This window comes from Gossypium hirsutum, chromosome A01 (assembly GCF_007990345.1).
Source record: "Gossypium hirsutum isolate 1008001.06 chromosome A01, Gossypium_hirsutum_v2.1, whole genome shotgun sequence".
Classification (NCBI taxonomy): domain Eukaryota; kingdom Viridiplantae; phylum Streptophyta; class Magnoliopsida; order Malvales; family Malvaceae; genus Gossypium; species Gossypium hirsutum.
In genome coordinates this window covers 37,077,118-37,103,113 of record NC_053424.1, presented here as the reverse complement: position 1 = coordinate 37,103,113, position 25,996 = coordinate 37,077,118, and positions in this window count along the sequence as shown.

The following is a 25,996-nucleotide window of genomic DNA, read 5'->3' as shown; positions in this document are numbered from 1 at the left end:
CAGTACTCAGCCACATTTGGGGCTACTCCAGATATACCCCTAAAAACTTCAGCTCCGTTGGCCCAGAATCGCTCAGAAATGGACCCCTATTCATGGGCCCGACATTAGCTCCAGCCACCCTTTCCAAAACTCTCAACATGGCCTGGGACAGAGTGTCGTCCCCCGCGGCCCGATCATACGGCCCATTTTCATCCACCGGTGGTGGTCGTGCCTCACCAGCTGGTATGTGTTCAGAAGATGAAGATCTAGCTTGAGTACTAACTCAGCCTCGACCACGGCCTCTTCCCCGAGTAGCTCTCGTACTTATACTGATTTATCTGTTTACGAATTTTATGTCGTTAGTTTACAGTTTCCACTGTTTATGACAGAATATCTTATGAACAGATAAAGTTTCAGAGTTGTTCTCGCGCGACCGCAGTTTAGCTACTGTCTCAGTTCCCTAGGGCTTAGTTTACCTTATAGTCTCAGTTTTGTAGCCTTAATGCTACATTATCTATAGTACTATCTCTAAGGCTCAGTACTATCTACAGTACAGTTCAGTATATAAAACAGAAAGATACTTACAGACTTGGTGCCGGGGATTCAGTGTGCCACCTCATCAGTTTTCAGATAAACTCAAAAGATTTAAGCCCTTTCGAAATCCATTTCTCACACTTTTGGTTTAAAGAAAACAGGTTTGGAAATTATCTCCTTTCAACAAAAATTTGGTTTCAAAAATCAGATTTCTTCAAAAATACCCTCTTCGGGCTCAAAGTTTTGAAAATCTTTTTGGACCCGATCCACAGCCGAGTTGTTGCAACCGGGCTCTGATACCACTAAATGTAACACCCCAAACCTGGTCCAGACATTACGGCCAAATTCAGCGTGTCACATGGGGAATGTTACTAAAGAAGTCATGTTTTATCCAAAAATCTTTCTTAGGGTTTGAAGAATGTTTTGTTTTAAGTTAAAGTGAATGGAAGCCGTGCACCAGATAGGAAGCCAGAAAAGAGGAGGTGAGTCTGTTGGACTGCTTAAGTACCAAGATCTTCATGGATCCAATCCTAGACATGCACACATCCATTGCCACACTTTAAGCCTGTTACTAGTCCACGAATAATTAATTAAGTTTAAGTCTATTTAAAATATTCATTTCCTTTGAAAACATTTACATTGCAGAAGCTTTGCTCGGTTATCGTGATATTTTGAAAATAGGAAACTTTTATAAAACGCGCCCTAAAGCTAACCAATTTAAATACCCAAAATAAATAAAATAATAAGAAGAGCGGCCTTATTACAACTTAAACCAGAAACAAAATAATCAAAATAATAATTGCAAAACTTAAAAAAAAAATCTTCGTGGCCACTCTGAATCATGCCCAGCTCCAAGTCCACCAACTAGGGCTCACCTGCAAGGATGGAAGGGACAGGGGTGAGTGTGGAAAACTCAGTGTGTAAGGAAAGCCCATTCAAAGCCCAAGCCAGCTCAAGCCCATTGGGCCTAAGCCCATTCAGAGAACAGTATGTATTGGGCCGAATCCTTTTTCAGAATAAACTGGACCTTAGCCCCATTTTAAGATAACAGTATGGCCCAGAGGCCCATTCCAGAACAGATCAGACATATTCGTGTATGCAAGCCCAACCCAGCCTATAACCAACCGCAACACTCCATCCGTACCAGCCCTTGTGACACCCCTAAAGTGACCCTAGTCGGAAAGTGGTTTCGGGACCACTAAACCGAGTCATAAAGATAATTAATCGTCATAGTTGATGCTCATTATATGTACATATGCATGTGTGAAAATTTCATGTTTGAATTTTGTTAATAGTAAGTGAATTTTATCAAATAGGACTTATGTGAGAAAATTTGGAAATGTGCTAGGCAAATGTAAAGTGGCCTAATAATGCATGTTGTGAAATGATGGGTTTGCATGTCAAATTACCCAAAATTAAAGCATAGTGGCCGGCCATGCTATGGGTGGAAACATGTTGTAAACATGTTGTGTTAGTGAGTTATGTTAGAAAGAATAAAAAAAAAGGGGTTAGGATTAAAGTAATGCAAAAAGGTGGAGTGATGAAAAAAAAAATGGTCTCATCCATGCCCCCCCTTTGCCGTGAATGGAAGAAAGGAAACAAAGAAAAAAAGTGTTCATCCTTGAACATCTTTGGCCGAATAGAAGAAAGAAAGGAAGGGAATGAGCTTGGAGAAAAATCGGCTATGAAGGCTCACTAGATTAAGGTATGTTTAGTGTTGCTTTGAAAGTTCATACATCCCTTGGATGATTAGTCTAAATTCTAACTATCTCATGGATGGATTTGGGATTATTAGAGAGTTAGTATTCGACTAAGAGGCTTCAAAAGTTTTAGTTGAAGCCTTGAGACTATTAACATGTTAGCTATATAGATGTGTTATAAGGCTTGAGGTGTTAGGTAAATTTGAACTCATCACCAAGTTCTTTAAGCAATCCAAGCTAAAAGTTTCGATATTGAGGTATCTTGAGCATCCGGCCATGGTAGGAAGTAGAAGGGAAAATATGGTTGTTGTTAGATGAAGTAGAGTCTAACAAATGAGCACATATGTGCATTAGTTGCTAGATGGAGAAGAATCGGCTAGCAAGTTGTGTGCTAAGGCCGAATATAATTTTGTATATTAATAAGTAATGCATGTGTTGAATTGATGGAAAGGGAGAGGATGCTTTACTAGTGTATATATGTGTATTGGCCAAGTTTTGAACTTGAAACAAAATGGTGTTTAGTCAATACAAGTGACCATACTTGTAGAATGTATTAAGTGTTGCAATCGGCCTCAACATAGACATGTATGTTCGGCCACATGAATGAGTACATAAGTTGATGTGTATGTTCGGCCATAAGTAAGCATATTGGTGGCTTAATCTTGGCTTAGACAATCGGCTAAAAGAGAGTGTGGGTTAATATGTTGAGTTGATTCATGATTTCATATGTATGTGACTTTAATGTCTAATGTATATATATATGGGTTAAGTACCTTGATTTTCTCTTTTCGATGTTCAAATGATTAAATCAATTTATTTGTTAAATTAAGCTCAAGAGCAAAGGGGAACTAAATCCGATAAAGGGAAGGAAAAAAGTGATTGAATAGCCTCCGAAATCATTCGACCACATCCGAGGTAAGTTTTAAGTGATTAAACATTGAGTAAATTCAGTCATAATAGGACATAATGAGTTGATTTAATAAGATATGATGTGGCCATGATATGTCTTAAACTCAAATGGTAAGTTCATAAGTGTTTGGACTTGGAAATTTAAGAGCAAATTGTAATAATTTGCTTTGGACAGCAGCAGTAACGTGATTTTAGAAAATCACTATAAATTGTTGGTGTGGAATTATAGGCTGAATAAAATATGTAATCAAAGCTTATTTAGTCTAGTTTCTTATAAAAGAGACCGTGGAAGCAAAGAAATTTCCTATAAAGAGATATTTAAAGTTGTGTGGGACAGTGTCAGAATGACTCCGAAATCCCCTGTTCTGTTTTTATAAAAATCATTATAATTTGTACAAAAATGGTTATAAGATAAAATTTATATGCCTAGACTCCTTAATGAGTATAGTTTCAAATGAAATCAAATACAACACATTTTTAATTCCGTACAATGAGAAATTTGATTCGTAGTGAAGAGTGGTCAGATTAGTCAAACAGTGAAACAGGGGAAACTTTAAGAAAAATCTGGTATTGATTGGCCAAACCAAAAATTCTAGAAAAAATATGTAGATGGACATAGGAGTCTAGTTTCAGGAAAAAATCACGAAACTGATTTTTGAGTTGTGAAACTCAAGATATGATTTTTAAGGTGACAGCGACACAGTTAGCCAGCTGTCTGGAAAAATTTAAAATGGACTGCGATAGTAAGCGAATTTAGTCTGTGAACCCCTCGTGTCCGACTCCGGCAACGGTCTCGGGTACGGGGTGTTGCAGCCCTACACTCCATGTGGGGAATAGCTCAACCCACCCAGCCCTACACTCCATAGTTGCAGCATTGCTGCTCAGTTATCAGTAAGTTAAGGCAAAGCCTCTAGCACGTGGACAAGCCACTTTCAGTACTTCCTCCATCAGTATCCCCGTCCCATGCATCAGATGATAATAACATGGCATGCAGTAAATAATAACAGTCAAACATGCATTCAGGTCAACCTTAACCCTAAGGGTATATCAGTAATTTTACTCCTAGGGGTAAATCTGTAAATTTTCCACCTATAAAGGTGTTTTAGTAATTTTATCAATTTTAAGGGTTTTCATGCATATTCCCACCTTTCGCGTACTAACAGAAACACTTACCGAGGGTTCTTACCGAATTAGGCCCGTTGGCCCACTATCCCAATTTTGGCCCACAAAGCCCAAAAATGTCGAAGGCACAGAAATCATGCACTCTGCAGTCTAAACATTGTAGTTTACCGAAAACGTTACTTGATTTACCTCACGAGCATTCGCACACTCGCATGTCCACAAAATACCAATTTTTCGGCATTTCGACTTTTCGGCTCTTGCCGATCTAGACTATGAAAGGGTGTTAGTTACACACCTGTTTGGATGATATGCTGACGAGATCCACACACACGAACTGCCTACAATTGGATTACTAACACATTAATCAACTATCAAAAACGAACTACGTATTAACCCCCTTACCAAATTCGGCCAAAAGCACCTAAGGCGTTAGCTATCCTACCTTTGCCGAAATTAGCGACTAGGTTTAGATCCAGTCGTTCCACTTGTCCAAGCCTTCGATCAATAGCCTCTAGATCACACTATTATGAAAATAAAACAATTATAACATCCCTTAGACCTACAAGCCCAAATTGACAGCCTCTCTAACCTTTAGGGACTTCGGCTTTTCTAACTTGAAAGAAATAAGACTAGATCTGAAGTAATGAGCACTTACCACTTATTCCTCCTTGATTTCTATGCAGATCTGATGTAGATCTATCCTCTAAATGATGGCAGAACCCGAATCCAGGAGATCTGAAGTTTTCGCTATAAGCCCCTAAGTCTTATGGTATTTCGGCTTTTTAAGTGGTGAAGAACATGATGATTCGAGGCTATAACCTTGGAATAATGCTGCCGACCGATACCAAGGGTTTAGAGAAGATGAATGTTGATCAAGAGGAACAAAAATACTGAAGGATTTTGGCTTTGGAAAAACTGGCACAAGTAGTGAGTTTCGAGATTCGGCTTTCATGGCAAACGGCTATGGAGGTTTTGTGGAGGATGGGATCGACAGAGAAGGTGAGTAGGGTGATCAAAAGGTTTCGGATAATAGAAGAAGCATAAGGGAGGAAAGAAAATGGAGAAAAAGAGAGGGAGAAAATTTGGCATCAAGAAGAGGAACTTGCGTTTTCGGCTTTTGTGAGAACTCAGAATGAATGAATGAAAACTTTCAGGTGGCTAACCTTAATCCTCCAAGATAGAAAAAGAAAAGATCCTAACCCTAATATCAACTAAAGCAATCGGCCCAACCTCCCTAAGGCCCTTGCCGAAATTCTCTTAAGTGATCATGTGCCCAGCACATGTCCAAAATTAAAAAGTAACTACATGCCTACCTTGCGACTCGAACCTTGGACCTTCAATTCCTTCCCATGCGTCATTTTTTTAGGAATCTAGTGGCACCACCTTGCCACTTTACCAAAGCCTTATTTGTGCCATGACTTACGAAGTTCTTCTTAAAGCCCACTTAACCCAATCTCGTATTCACTTAAAATCCAACCTTGATATTTTAGCATGTTTAACCTAGGCTTGGGCCTTCTAAAGACCTATTAACACATTTAAACACCATTCCAATATTCAGAATACCAAAATTTCAAAATTTACCAAAACTCACAGAAACCCGAGAAAATCCCGAAAATCAGGGCGTTACAGAATAGGCACCAGTTGTTTGTGAGTTTACAGACGTGTTTCCGGATGAATTACTTGGATTACCTCCAGTGAGGGAAGTTGAGTTTAGAATCGAGTTGGTCCCCGGTATGGTACCTATCTCGATTGCTTCGTATATGATGGCTCCTACGGAGTTAAAGAAGCATAGGGCTTAGACTTTGATTTATATATTTGAATATGGCATGTATAGGGCTTAGACTTTGCTATTTTTGTGTCATTGAAAACTGGACAAATGTGTTGGCTTAGTTTGCGAACCCTTCATTTTGTATTAAGCCTTGAATGATGGCTAATATTCATTTTGATTTATATGCAAAGATATTATTTTCATAGATGAGTGAAATGCACAAATGGAATGTTGTTTATTATGGCTAATTTGGTTGCTTGGGAAAGTCTTATCTTGATTTTGGTTGCTACTATGCAGGTTATGTAAGTAAGGGTGGCAAATAGGCTTGATAAATAGCCTTATATTGTCTACACAGGTAGATACACGGGTATGTGTCTAGATCATGTGTGACACACGGTTTGCCCCATGGGCGTGTGGTCCGGCCGTGTGTCCCCTGCACATAAAAATTTCAAAACAGTATACATGATAGTAAACACACGGGCAGAGACACGACAGTGTGTCTCAGCCGTGTGAGGGACATGGCCTAGCACACGGGTGTGTGCCTTGGCCATATGTCATTTTGGGGATGCTGACATCAAAAACAGAATGTCCATGTTTTTACACACGTGCTAGGACACGAGCGTGTCATGGTCATGTGATGGACACTGGCCTGGCACACGCCGTGTGAAAACCCATTTAAGTGTACATTTAAAATAAATCCCACACTAGTGGAGGACACGAGCGTATCCCTATATTGCTTAGGCCATGTGAGCCACACAGGCCATTAACACGACCATGTTGAAATGGCCACATGGGCATGTTACCCTTCTATACGGGTGTGTGCCATGTCTTAAATATAAATTTTATATAGATGGTTTATGGGCCCGGGTTGATCCCGAATAGTTTTCAATGGTCGATTAGGGGCTCGTAGGCCCATAACAAGAAGTTTAAAGTAGAAATTGAAAAATGTTTAAATTTGACCGAGTTTAGGTGACTTGTGAATGTTGGGTGCATGAGATCGAGTTAGGTAATACCTCGTATTTCGCTCCGATGTGGGTGACGGGTATGGGGTGTTGCAACCCAACTCAGAGAGTTACACGGGGTAGGACACAGGCTGGGACATCGACATGTGATCCCATTTCAAATGTCCACACGACCTATGACACGAGCGTGTGTCCCTTGTACTTTAAAAATTTTCTATGTTTTTCCATAATTTTCCTAAGTTCTTGGTTTAGTCTCGAACCACTTCTAATCCTTATTTTAAGCCTCATGGGCTCGTATTAGGGACTATATGATTGTATTTGAATGATATCTATTTAGATATGAGAATTGTATGATTGATTAATTGTTAAGTTTAGTAATGCTCTGAAACCCTATTCTAGCGACAAATACAGGTTAGGGGTGTTACAAGCCCTATTCGGCCAGTAGCTCACGTGCACACCAGCAGCTCAGGCTGCTACTCCTGCTCGTGCCAGACCGAATCTCATGCACCTACTCACACACACCAACGCACTAGCCCTGCTGTTCGCCCAATAGTGCTGCCTGCTGCCTGCTTGCTGCTTATCTGCGCGACACACTCATATCCTGTTACTCCCTAGCATGTTGCTGCTTCCTTGCTACTCGCACCAAAGCATCAAGACACCCTACAAACATCCCTAAATCGATCGCTTTTGCTTTAGATTCATTTTCTTTGAGTTCTTAACTTTTATAAAAAGGTGGTAAGACAAATTTTTCTTCTAAATTTTAATTTTATTTAATTAATTAAATTTTCAATTATTGGTACTGGTTAAATTTTTGAGAAAATATTTGTTTTCATCTTATGTTCAGGTTAATCATGCCTCACAAGAGAACTTGTGCTTTTACTCAAATTGACGAATCACAAAATAAATTCCACTGTGAGGAAGCCAAAGTGAGATATGAAAGTATTTTCAAGAATCAATAGATGCATCTAGAGAAGGGTTTTACATTGAAAGAAAGAAACTATATTGATTTCATTGAGCGCATTTGACATGTTGCTAAAGCTCTCAATTGGGAGTTGTTTTGTAAGAAAAGAGCTAGTGTAGATAAGGAGTTAGTTCGTGAATTTTATAAGAATTTGATTTCAAGCGAATTGACGGAAGTTTCTGTTCGTATAATCAGGGTACCAATAACCTCAAACGCTATTAATGAATTCTTTGAATTACTTGATTTCAAAAATGATGAATATTCTTCCTTGATGAGCAATATTGAGTCTAAAAATATGCAAGAAATTCTCGAAGAACTTACAGTTCCAGGTTCTAAGTGGACTGTGTCAAAGTAAGGAATTCACACTTATCGCATAGAATATTTGACACCATTAGTGAAGGTATAGTTCTATTTCATTCGATTCAGCCTTATGCCTATTTCACAAGGGGCTAGAATTTCATTAGAGCAAATGGTCTTATTATACTCGATTTTAACTGGAAAGACCATTGATGTGGGAAAAATCATCCTGAGAGAAATGCGGAATTGTGCTGCTAGACGTTTTGGTCCAGTTTACTTCCCCTTTGCGATAACCATTTTGTGCTTGAAAACTAAAATTCTTGCAAATGTAAAAAAGATAGGGTATAACCAGTGTACAATCACAGATTGGGACCTTTGCCGGATAGCTGGAGACTCTGTTCTACACGAGTTGAAGAAAGCAAAGATCCCAAAGAAGAAGAAGAAGAAGAACCCATAGAGATTGAACCGATACAATCAGTTAAAATTCTTGATAAGGTAGAACCAATGGAACCAGTAACCGAACCTGACATTGTAACTTCAATGTTTAAGACTCAATCACCTTACCCAGATCTTCAAGATGTGCTGTCAAGGTTAATGGACATAATGCAACATATGCAGTGGTAGCAACAAACTTACTGGAGATATTCAAAAATATGGGATGACTCAATGAGAAGTGCTCTTGCCAAAATATACAATGACTCATTTATTTTTGTGCCTGAGTTTCCAGATTTCAGACTTGAACCATGGAGTCCACAATCGAAGAGGGAGCGAAGTGATTCATGCAAAAACAAAGACAATGGAGCAAAGGATGAGTCAAATTCGGAGGGATCTGCAAATAAATAAAAATGGGGGATCTTGACTTTATTTTATTTCTATTCTTAGGTTATTTAATATTTTAGGATTAGGTTTTACTAGGAATTTTTTTCACATAATAAAACAAGAGGTGGAATTCATAAATAAAAAAATGAACAAGTCGCAAAGTACAAAGTGTTGCAATAGGTATTTACATGTCTAGGATTGGATCTAGAGAGAACTTGGTACTTAAGCAGTCAAATTGACTCACCTCTTCTTTTCTAGAATCTTACCTAGTGTATAGTGTTTATTCACTTTTAAACAATGAGGACATTGTTCATCTTAAGTAGGGGGACTGAAAAATTAAAATTATTTCCACTCAAAATAAATTTTTCTTTCAGTTATGATTAGGTTATATTTTGTTCAAAAATTTGAAATTTTGTTAAGTATGCTAAACTTTAGTATGAATAAAGTTCGATTATTTCAATAATTGTTACGTTAACTGAAATATGACATAAATGTATTTTTAATAAAGCATGCAAATCGTACCATAAAATTTTTAGTTCCTTAGGAAAGTTAGGCATACATGAAAGTTTAAGTCTCTAGAATTGACTTAGTAGTTTCTTGAGGCGAAATCCTAGAAAGCATGGGAAGTTGAAAATGATTTAGGCAACTTCTGTTCAGACCGTTTGAGCCTTTCAAGCTAACCATGATGAATTTTTATCCCTTAAAACCAAACTTTGAGACTATATGGCCTAATTTTATTTGAACCCTTGTAATATTTAGCCATCACTTTTCTCGAAATTATCTTTAAATTGTCCCAAACACTAAACTCAGTACTATTCAGAATGTTCCTTGAAAATAAGTTTGGGGGAGTTGAAAAGAAGTATCAAATGCTTAAAAAATTGTAGTATATATAGTAAAATGCTCATGTAAACAAAAGAGAGCATATGTACTTGAAAGAAAATAGATGTACAAAAGAGCATATGAAAGCAAAGGAAGTTGGTGTATTGAAGATAATTATTTTGAAGATCCGATTGAAGCTAAGTTGGTGTATTGAAGATAATTATTCTGAAGATCCGATTGAAGCTGAGTCTAGGGTTTGTAGCATAAATTTACTTATCTTTTAGCCACCCTTAGCCTAGCCACATTACAACCATTTTAAAGATCTATTGATTCAAGTTTCTATGCTACCTACATTAGTGGAGAGAAATTGCTATGTTCAACACATGAAGGCATAAGTTAAACTTAATGATTGCAACTTTATTGACTAAGGAAATAAAATCAAATTTGTAGGAATTTAACATGTCTTTATTGAGAAAGCACTTAGTCTATTTTTTCTATCATAATAATAATTGAGATTAATTTGAATGATATGTATAAATAAGTAGCATAAGTATCAAAATTCTTGTTTTTGAGCATAAGTATACTTAAATCATGATTTTTGGGAAGAATGTTGTTCTGAAGAAAGTTTTCAAAGGTGTTTTCAAGAAATTCTTTCCAAATTTGTGCATTACTCGAGACGAGCAATGACTTAAGTTTGGGGGTGTGGAAACACGAAAATATACATATTTTTTAATGCCCTTTTTAACTCAAATCCATTTAGTTTCGGTAAAATTCTTGTTGAAAAATATTTAATTATTATAAAAAAATTAAATTGTACTTAAATTATTAACATGCTGAATTTTACTTAATCTTATAATAAATTTTTATTAATTTTGATCATTTTCGACAGATTCACACAGAGGGAGAAAAACGGCTCGATAGACACTCCTAGAAGCACAAAACCAAGAACCAATTTTGAAGCATCAAGACAAATTAATTTTTCATCCTAAGACAGTCCAAATTATGTGTATTAATTCATAATATAATTAATTTTAATTTTAATCCAATTTAATTTGGTTTAAATAAATTATTATTAATTAATTATGAAAAGTGGCCCAATTGAGCTGAATCGAGAAAATAGATCCAACCGAGCACTGCGCAACCCAAAACTGTCCCACATGCTGACCCAATCAGCTTGCTTGGCTGATTATTTAACTTGCAAAATGGCCCTTGAAGACTCATTCAAATTGCATTCAAACCCCTCCACTATTTGTGTCTTTATAGATTTGCCCCTACTTTAAAATAACAAGTTTGAATTCTTCAAACTTGCCACATGTGTGGCTGACCATGGGGGGACTCTATGGCTGCTGATTTTTGCTAATTTTAGCAGCAATCTCAACCTATAAATACCCCCCTTTGCTGCTGACTTCAAACACATCTCAACTCTTCTCATCTCTTCACTTCTCTCTCATTTTTCTCGTCTTCATTCCCTTCCATTTTTCTTCATTTCCTTCTCCTATTCCATTGCCGATTTCACCTCTTGAAAAAGATTCAATCAACCACCATTTGGAGCAGCATTCAAATGTTTGTATAAGCCTTGGTTTGACAAGAACAGGCGGAGAAGGAAGAGTGGAGCGAACTAGTCAAGCCACGGAGAAAACATCGAATTTGATTCTTGTTCCCTATCCTTTTAATTTTGCTATTGTTATGATGAACATGTCTATGGATATTTGTGATGTTGATATGTTTAATTTAATTAATATGTTTCAATTTAATTTGTGTTAGGTTGATTGCGTTTTGTCTACTTGAGTTATTAAAATTCTGTTTGTGTTGTTATAGGCCTCGGTAAGATGTTTGATTAAGTAAAACCATGACTAAGTTATTCTTGCATTACAATTGTAGGGTAACTAATGAATTAATTAATTAAACAGATTGAAATTGTAATTAATTGGCACGATACTTAATTAGTGCATGTTTAATCATCTAAGGTAGCTGAGGGTTAAATTAGCAACGGTATCTAATGATACATTAGTCTTGCATAACTTGCAAGATTATTATGATTAAACTGTTTCAAGGTAGAAATACATTGTTACCTAGCATGATCTTTTATGTGCTTATGAGATAGAATTAATTGTTTGAATTGGCATAGAGATATGTACAAGAGATTACTTTGATTTCATAAGTATGTATGTGCATTAACATATTTGCTTATTAAAATTTGTTTAATCGATTGAATTGACATAGAGATATAGTCAATAGATAAATGGATTTTGGTAGGTGAGTATGTTCATAAGTTAGCAAATTATCGAGTTGCCAAGAATTCATTCGTAACAACATGAGCATGAGTTGAACAATTCTAAGTTAAGAAATGTAATTAATCTAGCACAATTATGTCACCTTGATTAAAATCATCATTTGAAATCGTGCATTGGAACTTTTATTTTATTTTTATTTATTTTACTTAGTTAAAAATATTAGTTTTTAATCACCTTCCCAAATCAAAATATTTTTCTTCACCAAAGTGTTCTTAATTGCATTCATAAATATTTCTTTTCATAATCCTTGTGTATACGATAACTGTAATAACCCATTTTCGGTGAGATCGGAATAGTGGTTTCAAGAACACAAATCCGAGCCAAAAATAAAAATTTATTTTATGGTTGGCATCATGATAGGAAGGTCACATGAAAATTTTGATACAAATATTTTACTGATTGTGTGTTTAATTAGGGAAAGGACTAAATTGCATAAAATGCAAAAGTTTGGTTCTAGTAGCTATAGGTATCAAATAGCTATGAAATTCAAAACTTAAGGTCCTTATATGGTAATTACACTACTGAAGAGTAGTTAGTAGATATTTTAATGACTCATCTATGGAAAAATTAGAAAAGAGTAGGGATTAAATTGGAAATTAATAAAATTAATATATGATAATTAATTATAAAGAAAAAAAATCATCTATTTTCATATTATCTTCCCATTTTTTTTTATGGAAACCCTAGAAAAGAGGAAGAAAACTTTTCAAGCTTAAAAAGGTATGAAATCAAGTCCCGTTTTTAGTAATTTCTATATTTTTGGAATCGGGATAGTCTAATCTTTCTATTTAGGGGATTTATTTGAAAAGTTATCAAGGTATGAAATTTGGGTCTTAGATGAATATGCTAAAAATTAGAAATTCATAGTAGAAAATGAAAAGTTATTCATAGATAAACAACTTTTACAAAGTAATTTTTGATACAAACTTGATTTAGGGACTAAAAAGTGAAAAAGTGGTAACACCCATGGAAAATTCTGAATTTTGTGAAATGATGTGCTGTAAATGTAGTATATAAATTTCGGCTAGGCTTAGAAAGAGGGTTAAATTTCATGAATTTTGTTTTCCGATTTTATGGACGAGATCAAAAGTTTTCAAAAGAATAGGGGCAAAATGGTAATTTTGCCTAAGGTGTAATATAATGCAAATGTAAATGGAATGTGATAAATTAATAGTTAAATTTATCCATATAGATTTGGAAAGATCGACCACGAAACTAGATCGAGGAAAGCAAAAGGTTTCAGATTAGTTGAATTTCAAATACGAACCATTTTCAAGGTAAGTTCGTGTAACATAAATATGTATATTAATATGCTTGAATTGAATTGTATGATTGTGTTGCTATGTGTGAGATGATATACATAATGAAACAGTCATAAGTTGTGAAATATGGACAAATTGTCATGTTCCGGTTGAATGTTGAATTTCAATGGATTAAGGTGATTTCTTGAATAAGAATAATATTGCATATGTTGTAAGTAGAATTTAGCCCGGACGATAATTCTAATGTAAGCCCTCTTGAGCTTTTGTTATAGATTGGATTTAGCTCAGATGGGTAATCCAAATTAAGCTCTCTAGAGCATATGCTACGGATAGGATTTAGCCTGGACTGGTAATCCTATTGTAGAATGTGTGGCTCAAGAATGAGCTCTTTTATTATGTACCCTAATGAGTACTTGTGCACATGAGTATACTAAGTAAACATCTATCGAAATTTCAACAGTTCGATAGAAAAGACTCTTGAAGTGTGGAAAGGCGAAATTAATGGAAGCTTGTAATGTGATGAGCTCATCTATGTTTACTTGATATTTATATGTGGTTATGTGATTAACTTATTTGATTAAGTGTTTGTGTTTAGGTAAACTCATCCAAAATTTATGGAAAGTATGACTATGTATGCTTGTATTGATAAATATGATTGGTAAGTTTATTTTCCCGTTATACGAACTTACTAAGCATAAAATGCTTACTTCGTTTAATTTTCCCTGTTTTATCCCGATGCCATGTCCCAGACATGGTCTTACACTGGCTCTCATATACGCGTGCTGATGCATGTCCCAGACATGTCTTACACTAGCACAACTCTTAGCCGATGCGTGTCCCAGACACGTCTTACACTGGCTATCTCTGTCGAGGCCGATGCATGTCCCAAACATGTCTTACACTGGCACTCATCTCTGTGTTGATGCCATATCCTAGACATGGTCTTACACTGGCTCTCATAATGTGGCCGAAGCATGTCCCAGACATGTCTTACACTGGCGCACAAATCACCCAATACCTTGGCACGAATATCCAGTTCGTATCCTAATGTTTCAACGGGATATTTCTATTATCTCAAATATTACTAGACATTCTCAATTCATAACTTGAAATCTCATACAATATCAATTCAATGGCAATATGAATACAAGTATTAACAATGTAGTTGTATCATTTATATACAACTTACCTCAGTTTCCAAAAAGTATTTGGCTATTCGGTTTAGTCGGTTTGCTTGGCCTTCCCCCGATCTAGGTTCGGATATGGTAATTCTTGATCTATAATGACAATATGCACTCATTTAGTCACTAATTAGGATTAAGCAATCATAAATTTACATCTTTGGTAAAATGACCATTTTGCCCCTAGACTTTGGCAAAATGACCATTTTACCCCTATGCCTGAAAATTGATTTTCATTGAATTTCGTTGTATCTTAGGCCTAACCAAACTATTTTTTCTATTATAGCAATTTCAAATAATCACTATTTCACATACTTATTAACTATTTTACAACTTATGCAAAATAGCCCCTTTAGGTGTTTTCATGCTAACACCTTTTACAAAAGTTGTTTATAAAACAACTAGGACTCATATTCCTCCATAAAAACTCAATAAACATCACAAATCCTTTCATGCAAACACTCTAAACTCTTGATCATTTTGCAAGATATCACCCTCATTTGAAAACTTATGCTTCCAGGGTCTCAAAAACGCAAAAATCATCAACAAAGGGTGTGGGGATCACTTACTTGTGAGGGCTTTTAGTTGCTGAAAATTTTCAGCCTTCAAAACTCCATTTTTTCTGATATTTTTAGTGCAGAAGAGAGATGGAGAAGAAAAAAATGATAGATAGGCTTTTAGGCATTATTTTATCACCAAATCATGACATCATCCACCTAACACTTTGACTATTTCCTTAAAACCTATCACATGGCCGGCCAACACTAATAAAAAGGGTGTAATTGCCCTTTAAAAGCCCTCAATTTAATTTCTTTAGCTATATAACTCATTTGGGTACTAAAATGCAACTTTTGCCTTTTATGTGATTTAGTCCTTTTTTGAAATTGGGCTAGAAAATATTAAAATTAGCTTACCAAATTTTTCATGAACTAATAAAATCTTACTATAACCTCATAAAAATAATAAAATAATTTTTTCTAACTTCAAATTTGTGGTCCCGAGACCACTGTTCCAACTAGGCCCTAAATCGGGCTGTTATAGAGGAAAACTCAAAATTGTGGAAATGTTGTTAATTCTTCAATTACAAGTTATGCTAGTGCTAAGGACAGTAATCCGGTTGAGGGTAATGTAGTGTATTACGGAATTCTTACCGACATTATTGAGTTAGATTACTATGGTAGATAGAAAGTTGTCTTATTCCGGTGTGATTGGGCTGATGTTAATACTGCTCGCGGAATTAAAGAAGATCAATTTGGTTTTACAACGGTTAAATTCTCTCGCTTGATTCACACTGGACAATAATTGATGGACGAGCCATATGTATTTTCTTCTCAAGTGAAGCAACTTTTTTATTCGAAAGATCCAATTGATGAGGGTTGGTATATTGTACTCCGGAACACCCCTAGAGACTTGTTTGACATGGGTAATGGAAGTAGAGATGACATTGTCAAAAGATCAGAAACATTGCCTTTTTCCAGAACAAAACTTAGATGAAAATATCCCTAGTACTAGTACACAACATCAATGGGTTCGACATGATGTAGATGAAGGTATTTACGAATAATGATGTAGTAAGATTTTACAATTTTTTAATTATATGTAATACTATAATTTTAATCTTGGTCTTGTTATATAATTTAACTATTTTACGTGTACTATTATTGTTGTAATTTGTTACTAAAATTTCAATCATTTTATGTGTATTGTAAGAAAAATCCGTAGAAGAAGTTTACAAGACTTATGTATTGTCCAGAATACTCCAAATTCGGAAGAAACAAATAGTGAAGAGCAGACAGTTGTTGGATCTTCGAATGTACCGGAGACACTTGACGAGCCTGCAAAATTTCAAAGAAATGTTAAGTTTATTTTACATGTGTGTTGACTTTTATTATTAATTTATTTTTCAATTTTAATAAAATAATATATCGTTTTTCAGCTGAAAGTGGTGGGATGCATAGAGGTCGAGGACGTACGCTACTTAAAGATTTATACAAATTAAATCCTGTCGAGCGTGTCATAGTAAGTAGAAACAGTCATGGTCAGCCTGTTGGATCTGAAGCTAAACTTTTAGCAGGCTATTTGGGCATTATAGCACGAAATGCTAATATGTTGCCCATCAACTACGAATCATGGCATCACATGCCTGATAGCAACAAAAATCAGGCTCTTGATAATATTAAGGTAACAAAACGTTAAAGTAATTTATAATACTTCAGTTTAACTTTCATTTATATTTACATTCTAAACTTGTGTTTTTTTAGGATAGATTTGCTTTAGACGTCTCCGATGACTATATCAAGAAGGCATTGGGTAAAAAATGGAGAGACCATAAAAGCACTTTGAAAAAACTATATTTTAAGAAAGACATAAGCCTCGAGGAAAAATTGAGAAATGTCCCGCCAAGAATGCTGAGGTACCAATGGGAAGATGCGGTTAGATTCTGGAATTCAAAGAAAGGAGAGGTATTACGTATTTCCAAACTTTTATATATAGTGTTTACTATATACGTAATAATAATTTCATTATGTAAGACCGTGAGCGAGTTGGAACAAGCAGCAGGCAAAAACAAAAATTCACGCACACAGCAGGGTCGAGAAGTTTTGCTTCTGTAGCTGAGGCCGAGGTATTATGAATTTATTAATTCTGCCAAATATTAATGACTTTATACTATTAAATAATATTTTTACTACTATATTGTAGGAAGTCTCGTCAAGTCAAAAAGTTGATCGCCTTCAGCTTTTTGAGATTACGCATAGGAAGAAAGATGGATCTCCTATTACATCCAAAGCTGGAGAAATTACGGTATATTTACTTAATAAAATTTGATTTATTGTAAATATTTATAATGTTTAATTATAATGGTTTAATTCATTGTTAGTAGTTTTAAAGAATGCTAAGTTATGTTGGATTCTTTTTTATTATATATTTCATTTCTAACTCTTTGATTGATTTATTAGGAGAAACTAAAGGAGAAGAAGAGATTGCTTCGACTGATAGTTCTATTAATCTTGAGAACATTGATAACAGAATTATCACTAAAGTTTTAGGTCCTGAAAGGTACGGTCGGGTTTGATTTCAAGGATCTGGTGTTACCCTGACCCAATATTTTGAATCCGGCTCCCAACAATACATGTCTTACGGGAGTCAAGCTCAAGCTGAAGTTCAGAGGTTAAGAGACCAGATAGCTCAGATGCAAGTGATCACAGTTGAGCAAATTTTTGAGGTTCAAAGAAAATATGAAGAACTTCAGCAACAACTTAGAGCGGAGGCAGCAGAGGGAGGCAGCGGCTGCAGCGAGGGAGTTAGCGGCAGTAGCGAGAGAGGCAGAAGCAGCAGCGATGGTAGTAGAGCAGAGCAGGAAATACGATGAGCTCCAGCTACAGCTTCAGCAAATGATGCAGATGTTTCAGCAGTCGCAAAAGCCGCCATCTTGACATTAGTTTTCTCCTTGTAAGAACGTTTTTAACATTGTCACATTTAACATTATTGTAAGAATGTTTTGAGTTATACTTAATTTATTAATTTACATCATAGATCTTTCATTGAATTTGAAGTATCATTTAGATTTAATGTTTTTTATTGTATTTTTATGCTACATTTGCTGTTTTTGGTTGGATTTCATGCTATATTTGCTGTTTTTGGTTGGATTTAATGCAGGAAGGGTTGGAGATTGGTGAAAAATGTACATTTCAAATCTGCCAAAATTAGTTGCGTTTGTGGGAAAAGCACCGTTAAAAGTCATTTCAAGTCTTGATCTTTTGTGGTGTTTTTTTCAGATAAACACCGCTAAATTTTGGGGCATTACCTATAGCGGCGTTTTTTGCGGCGCTTGGGAAAACGCCATTAATAGTTTTTGCAGCGCTTTTAAAGGGGAAAAAAACGCCGCTAAAAGTCTGTTTTCTTGTAGTGCTAGAGTAGTAGTATGATTCCTTAAGAAACTTTTCTCTCGATTTGGTACACCTAGAGCAATTATCAGTGATAGGGGTACCCATTTTTGTAACACCCAATTCGAAAAAACCGTCAAGAAATACGGAGTTCATCACAGAACAGCTACCCCTTATCACCCTCAACTAGTGGCCAAGTCAAAGTAGCAAACCGAGAGCTTAAATGTATCCTAGAAAAGACAGTAGAATTAAACAGGAAGGATTGGGCGATGAAAGTAGATGATGCTTTATGGGCTTACAGAACTGCTTTTAAGACTCCCATAGGAACATCACCTTACAGACTTGTTTATGGGAAAAGTTGTCACCTACCATTTGAGTTGGAACACAAAGCATTTTGGGCTATAAAATTTCTAAACCTTGAATGCAGTTGAACGAATTAGATGAGTGGCGAGTCAATGCATATGAAAATTCGCGCTTATATAAGGAAGCGATGAAGTGCCGCTACGACGCTCGTTTGAAGCAACGAAGGCAATTTCAAGTTGGATATCTTGCCCTATTATATAACTCGAGGCTCAAATTATTTCCTGGAAAGCTTAAATCACGATGGTCAGGTCCTTTCGTAGTTTAAACTGTGTTTCCATATGGTACAGTAGAGGTAAGTCATCCATCACAAGGCACTTTTAAGGTAAATGGACATCGTCTCAAAATGTATAATGGTGAGAATTCCAAAGACGATAAAGAGGAGCTACAGCTCCATGAAGTTACCTAAATACACCCACAACTTAGAGTCAAGCTTAAACTATAAACAAGAGCTTCTCGGGAGGCACCTCGAGCACTAACGGTGCTAACTTCTTTAAATTTTAGTCTTTAACATTTAATTAACTAACTGAGTCATTGAACATAGGATTTTTAGAACCACAAAGCCAGGAACACGGGCGTGCCGTAGGCCATGCACATACCACGGGATGAAACACAGTAGTGCGATACGGTCGTGTGAAAACAGGGCAAAAATTTCTTCCCCAACACGGGATGCAATAAGTTGCCACGGCCACGTGACATGGTAGTGGGTGAAATTGCCAAAATAACACGGCGTGCGACATGCCCGTATTTTGAAACCGTGGGCAAACATATCAATTTAACGCGGGCGTGTGCCTTCATACACGGGCGTGGGAGAAGTGAACGAAGATTGACACGGTCGTGCAACATGGCCGAGTACACCGATGTGCCCAATTTAAAAACCACGAAACGCACGGGCTGAAATGAAGGCACACGAGCATGCACCATGGCCATGTGCCCCAATTTCTCTATAAACACCTATTATCTATGTTAGCTTTATCTTTATATTTTGAAATTACTTTTTATTTACTGTTTATACTATTTTATCTTGAGTTTTTACAATTTTCAATTTCAGCTATTCTATTACGAGTAATTATGCTTCCTTATAGTTCCTAATTCTGTCACAGTTATAAAGAGCTCCAAAGCTCAACATCGCATAGGAACTAAAAACTCCATCAGGAAAGGTTCTCTACGACTGCCATGTCCTGTTCAACCACGACCATAGCTACCACAAGATATAATATTCTTTTGGCGCAGGACTTATGGACTAATAAACCTCTACCACCATCGGAGTATCCTTCTCCACTTTCACACCGATTATTCTCCAAAACTCCAGTTCAAGGAATTCATTCATCATTCATGAAGTTTCACTTCTCTCACTATCTTATGATTATCAATCTATCTTTTTCAATATATCTACCTTTGTACATTGAGGGCAATGTACATCTTAAGTGTGGGGGGTCTTTTATATCATCATTAAAAATCCCTGAATTATGTCGTATTCCCACGTAAATCACTCATATCACTATTAGAATGAATTGTAATTAACTTATGATTTTTATTGATATGTCTTGAATTAAAACTTAGGCATTCATGCATTGATTGTTTAAACATTAAGATATTAAAGAATCAAGCATCATAAGTTGACTTTTGAATTTAAAATTTTATAGGTTGTTTCTCCTAAGTTTAGGTATTATCTTGAGTTGAAATTCACAGGTTTAAACATCAAAAAGCCATAATTTTTGTGAGATTTTGAGCCTTTAGTGCATCTACTATTTCTTTCATGCTCACTTTTATTGTTGCTTTGAGTGTGTCAGTATTGAATTGTTATTCTAGAACTTGCTTGACTATGCATGTCAAGACCACACCATTTGATTTGATATGTCAAAATGATATGGCACTTAGGTTTAACCCACTCACTCCACAAAAGCCTACCTTCATAATTAACCCGTAGTAAACCCCTTTGAGCTTATCAAGCCATTAATTGATTTACCCTCAATTTTAACCCATAAACCATTATTGTTGAAATCCCCTAATTTGATCCCTATTTTTGTCGAGATTTGATTTGAACTAATTGCGTAGCTATGCTTTGCTCTTATATGTATTTGACTTGTTCTTAAAAAAAACATTCATACTTATATATTAATAGTAATTCGGTAGTGTTGAGCTACAGTATCTAAATTCTATTTTCTGAAAAGAAGCTCAGTTGTACTCAATTGATGTTTAATTACTTTTTCTAGTTAGGAAATTTTTCAATTCAATCTCGATTATAACCTTTTCTTTCAGCTTGTAACCACACCCCCTAACCAAAGCCACGTTACAACCCTTTAAAGACCTTTTGATTGATGTTCATTTCAATATATAGTGGTGGAGATTTGATTTTCATGCAAGCCTATGGTAATGACTTGTCATTATTGACTATTGAGTGCTTCATGTATTGTCCTTAAACACCTCAAGTGATTTGAGTGAATTTTTAGTGAAGATGTGAAACTTTATGATATTTTGAGTCGAAGGTAATTACTTAGATGAGTGGAGACACCTATGCTTTCATGATAAAATACTCAACTTGGAATGCTTTGGAACTTTGATGTTCTTTTAGTCAAATTCTCAATGTATGATTACTTATGAATTATTTTGAGATATTATTAATAGGAATTATAAGTTAAGAATAATTTATTTTGATTGTGAGTTGAGGGTTTTTGTAACACCCCTATCCCGTAACCGTCGTCAGAATAGGTAAGGGGCATTACCGGACTTGTAACTCATGTCAGAACAGTAAAATTTTGAACTTTTTCTTGAAATAAAGATCGTTCGTTTAAATAAGTACTAAGCACAACCAGAGGTAAAATTTAAACTTCACTAAGTGAACATTCAAAAGATGCCATTTTCGCATGGCTTATATACATTAGCCAAAAATATTCTTCTGCCACTAGTCTATTCTATACATGCCATAAAATAGTTCTAAACATAACAGTAACAAGCGGTGGATAGTGATAGTGTGACTAGTTGCTGACGATCCCCGAGCCTGTAGCTTCGCAATGAGATCTATAAAACAGAGGAAACAGAGTAAATGGAGTAAGCATTACAATGCTTAGTAAGTTTTAAGCAGTGTCAACAGATAACAATCAAATTATAACATAGTTGTTCGTATTTTTATTTCACTCTTCCTTCGGGCATACTATCCCTTTTCCGAATATGCACATCTCATCATATACAATAGGCAGATAAACTTTCACATAAAAGTGAGCTCATGTGACATAGATATGTCGTATGATTTCACATAACCTCTCACACTGATCCGATGTCACATAATCATAGGAATAGTCTCATAGATTGCTCTCGCATGCATCACATAACTACCTTATGATTTAGTTCAAATCAAGCTCACATATAAACTTGGAGTACATACCTGTTTAACCTTTCGCATTGAATATATTTATAAGCAATTCTTATTACGAAGTCTTATAGCTTTAACCTCTACTCGGATTATCAGCGAGGCCTTTAGCTTGGACGAAATCTCCACACGAAGTTATCGGGTCTTACCCGGACAAAATCTCCACACGTAGTCATTGGGTCTTACCCGGACATACTCTCCACACGTAGTCATCGGGTCTCACCCGAAATATATTTCCAAGTTTCATGTACATTTAATCACATGTTACAACATTCACATCGACTGTCATATTTGTAATTCATTTGCCCCATCAAATATCTAATAATACACACCTTTCACATTTGGTCGTTCGGCCACAATATACGCACATCGCCTACATATTTCACACTAGCCATTCGGCTTTACCACATATATGCATGTTCATATTCACCACATTGGCCATTCGGCCTTATCACACATATGCATGCTTACATTCATCACATTGGCCATTCGGCCTTATCACATATATGCATGTTCACATTCATCACATAGGCCATTCGGCCTTATCACATATATGCATGTTCATATTCACCACATTGGCCATTCGGCCTTGTCACACATATGCATGCTCACATTCATCACATTGGCCATTCGGCCTTATCACATATATGCATGCTCACATTCATCACATTGGCCATTCTGCCTCATCACATATATGCATGTTCACATTCATCACATAGGCCATTCGGCCTTATCACATATATGCATGTTCACATTCACCACATTGGCCATTCGGCCTTATCACACATATGCATGCTCACATTCATCACATTGGTCATTCGGCCTTATCACAAATATACACATTCACATTCATCACATAAAATCCTAAATCAAATATAAATTTTCATGTATTCACATCACAATTATCCAAATATACTTCACATACCACATATACTATCATGTATACACTTTGTCTTGGCCGAATCTACACCAATCATTTTCCAATGAATAATTCAATTTCACGCCATACTATCATTTCATATTCGAATACTCATAAACTTACAATTTCACAAATTTTAATATCGAAGATCTGTCTAGCACTCATATATCGTTTTACAATATCACGATTTAGAATTCATGTATGGGTTTAATCAATAGCTTATGAGCAACTAAAACAAGTTTTATCCATATTTACAACAAAATCACATATTCACTACGAGCTGTTTTCCTGAGCAATAGTCACTAAATTATTTATAACTGGAGCTACAAAACTCCAAATCACTTGCCGTTAATTTTCCCTGAATATAGACTCGTATATCTTCCATCCAGAAAATTTCCAGAATTTTAGGTTTGGCCAATCAGTACTAGATTTTCTTAAAGTTTCCCCTGTTTCACTGTTTGACTAATCTGACCACTCTTCGCTACAAATCAAATTTTTCATCGTATAGAATTCATAATGTGTTCTATTTGATTTCATTTGAAACTAGACTCATTAAGGGGTCTAAGCATATAAATCTTATCTTATAACCATTTTTGTACAAATTATAATGATTTTCCAAAAACAGAACAGGGGATTTCGGAGTCATTCTGACACTGTCCCACACAACTTTAAATATCTCTTTATAGGAAATTTCCTTGCTTCCACGGTCCATTTTATAAGAAACTAGACTAACTAAGATTTGATTACATATTTTATTCAGCCTATAATTCCACACCAACAATTTATAGTGATTTTCTAAAATCACGTTACTGCTGCTGTCCAAAGCAAATTATTACAATTTGCTCTTAAATTTCCAAGTCCAGACACTTATGAACTTACCATTTGAGTTTAAGACATATCATGGCCACATCATATCTTATTAAATCAACTCATTATGTCCTATTATGATTGAATTTACTCAACGTTTAATCACTTAAAACTTACCTCGGATGTGGTCGAACGATCTCGGCAGCTATTCGATCACTTTTTCCCTTCCCTTATCCAACTTTGGTCCTCTAAGCTCTTGAGCTAATTCAAACAAATTTAACTTATTAAAGTCTCATTATGCTAGCTTATGGCCGAATATGACAAGGAGTTTGATAGGTCATGTGGCCACCTTTAGCTCAAACACAAAATGGTCATACGCATTTTTAATCACATTGAGCAATTTAATACAATTAATCTAACATTTCCTCATGTGCACCTTTATGACCGAATACATGCACCACCAAGCTATCTATTCATTCATGTGTGCATCTTATTTAAGAATGTATATCCACAATCGAATTCATCATATAAATATCTATGATTTCACTCAAATAATCTTATTACAACACATGGTGCTCCAACCATTATTTAAATTCAAAGCTCAGCTAGTACACATATATACACTAGCAATCAAATACTAACAGTTGTACTTCATCTTAATAGCTAGCTTAGCAAACCTTAATTTAACACATAATTCATACATATCACATTCCAAGCATTCACTCAATTCTATCACTTAAAACACACACATTACGCAATAACTTCATAGTTCAAATTCGGCAACTACACCACTAATATTCAAAATCGTATTCGGCCTTAGTACTCCCTTGTTAGCCGATTTTTCTTCATTTAGCAACTAGTGCACATATGTGCTCATTTGCTAGACTCTACTTCACCCAACTACCCTTTCTCATCCAATTAACATGAACAGCATTTTCTCATGACATCAAGCATTCTTTAATTCGGCTATTACTAGTATGAGCTTTAACCATTCATATTTTTAGAAAGACCAAGTTCTTTCCTCAATACATTCATCATCAAGATTCAAGTAAAGCAATCAAAATTTCTTCCCTTATAACCTTAGCCGAAGGCTCCATTCACCCATCATTAGTGTAAATTTTTGCATGGGCTAAGCAAGAACCATGATAATTTACCTAAAACAAGTAATTATTTCACAATTTCAACACAATGTACTAACCTTCCTAAGGATTCAAGTGACCGAATTTTCTTCCCCTCCTTTGCTTCTTCTATTCGGCCAAGTTGAACAACAAAGAAAGAACTTTGTTTTTCTCCTCTTTCACTAGTCACGGCAATGGGGAGTAAGGGGGAGACAACTTTGGTTTCTCCTCCCACTCACCTCATGTTTTATCATTCTTAATTCATTCTTTTATTTTCTAAACTCATAGTGCTAATAAAAGAATTCATATTATCATCAATGACCCATCCATGGCCGGCCACTACTCATTAATAATGGATATTTGACATGCAAACCCTTTATTCATATGACATGCATTAATTGATCCTTATAGATTAACTATCACATTTTAAAAGTGTCATACATAAGTCCTATTAACTAAATTCACATGCAATTAACTAAATCAAAGTTTAAAACTTTCACACATTCATATTCACATATTTTAGACAATAAATATCATATTCAAATAATTTGGTGACTCGGTTTAGCGGTCCCGAAACCGCTTTCCGACTAGGGTCAATTTAGAGGTGTCACAGTTTTGCTTGAGGACAAGCAAATGCTTAAGTGTGGGGGTATTTGATAAACTGTAATTTTTACATATTTTTACCTCATGCCTAACGTATTTATGGATTGTTTCTCCTTAGATTTGGTGAATTCGATGCTCCCAATCCTTTAATTTCATGTTTTATACATAGGAGAGCATAGGAGAGTAAAAAGAGCGAGAAACGGGCTGAAAACGGAGAAAATAGACCCACATGGGAAAACAACACGGCCTGGACTTCCTCACACGGGCGTGTCACATGGCTGTGTCAATTTGGCAGGATAGAAGCACGACTTACATGGGTGGATCACAC